The sequence below is a fragment of the Sapajus apella genome, unplaced genomic scaffold (genome assembly GCF_009761245.1).
Source record: "Sapajus apella isolate SASKATOON/1434 unplaced genomic scaffold, GSC_monkey_1.0 scaffold85, whole genome shotgun sequence".
In the NCBI taxonomy this organism is placed as follows: Eukaryota; Metazoa; Chordata; class Mammalia; order Primates; family Cebidae; genus Sapajus; species Sapajus apella.
Window position 1 is genome coordinate 4477684 of NW_022437025.1, and position 893 is coordinate 4478576.

The 893-nt window shown below is 63.9% G+C and overlaps 1 protein-coding gene across 9 annotated transcripts in view; it reads right to left on the reverse strand.

Moving 5' to 3' along the window:
- SH3TC1 (SH3 domain and tetratricopeptide repeats 1) overlaps positions 1–893 on the reverse strand; it is a 63239-nt gene that overhangs the window by 16924 nt on the left and 45422 nt on the right. The window lies entirely within an intron of this gene.

The following is an 893-nucleotide window of genomic DNA, read 5'->3' on the forward strand; positions in this document are numbered from 1 at the left end:
CAGGGTGCAGGTGTCGCGGGGTGAGGGCATTGCAGGGTGCAGGCGTCACGGGGTGAGGGCATTGCAGGGTGCAGGCGTCTCGAGGTGAGGGCATTGCAGAGGTGAGAGCATTGCAGGGTGCAGGTGTTGCGGGGTGAGGGCATTGCAGGGTGCAGGCGTCGCGGGGTGAGGGCAGTGCAGGGTGCAGGTGCAGACCAGCACAGGAGCACTTTTGACACCTGAGGGAGAGGCACTAACTACGGAGTCAGAGAATCCCCATCTTTCAGCCTCTCCAGGCCCCCACCCCACCCAAGCCCCGTGAGGACTCTGCTCTCCCATCCTCTGGAGACATCCTCCTGTCATCACTGGAGAAAATGCCCTTGGCTTCCATCAGCTCCATCAGGGAGCAGGGCATACGGATCCGGCAGCAGCTCTGGGATGAATGCCGCTCCGCCGTGCACCCCCACCCTCCTCATCCCAGGCCAGGCAGCTCCCGGGTCTCAGTTTCCACCCTCGTAAAGTGGCCGGCACTGCTTACTGGGTTTCCAAGCAGGTCAAATGAGAAATAGCTGTAAAACGATGTGGCAGCGGCAAGCACTGTGAACTGGGATAACAGGCATGCAGTTCTGGGGAGTACCCTGCAATGTACCCAGCCCGCAACACCTGCACCCTGCAGCACCCCACCCAAGACACCTGCACCTGCAACAACCCACCCACACCACCTGCACCCTGCAACGCCTGCCCTTTGCAACACCTCAACTCAGGATACCTGCACCCTGCAACGCCCCCACCCAGGCCACCGCCCCCTGCCACCCCCCCCCCCCCGGCCACCTGCCCCCTGCAACGCCCCCACCCAGGCACCTGCACCCTGCAACGCCCCCGCCCAGGGCACCTGCACCCTGCAACGCCCCCAC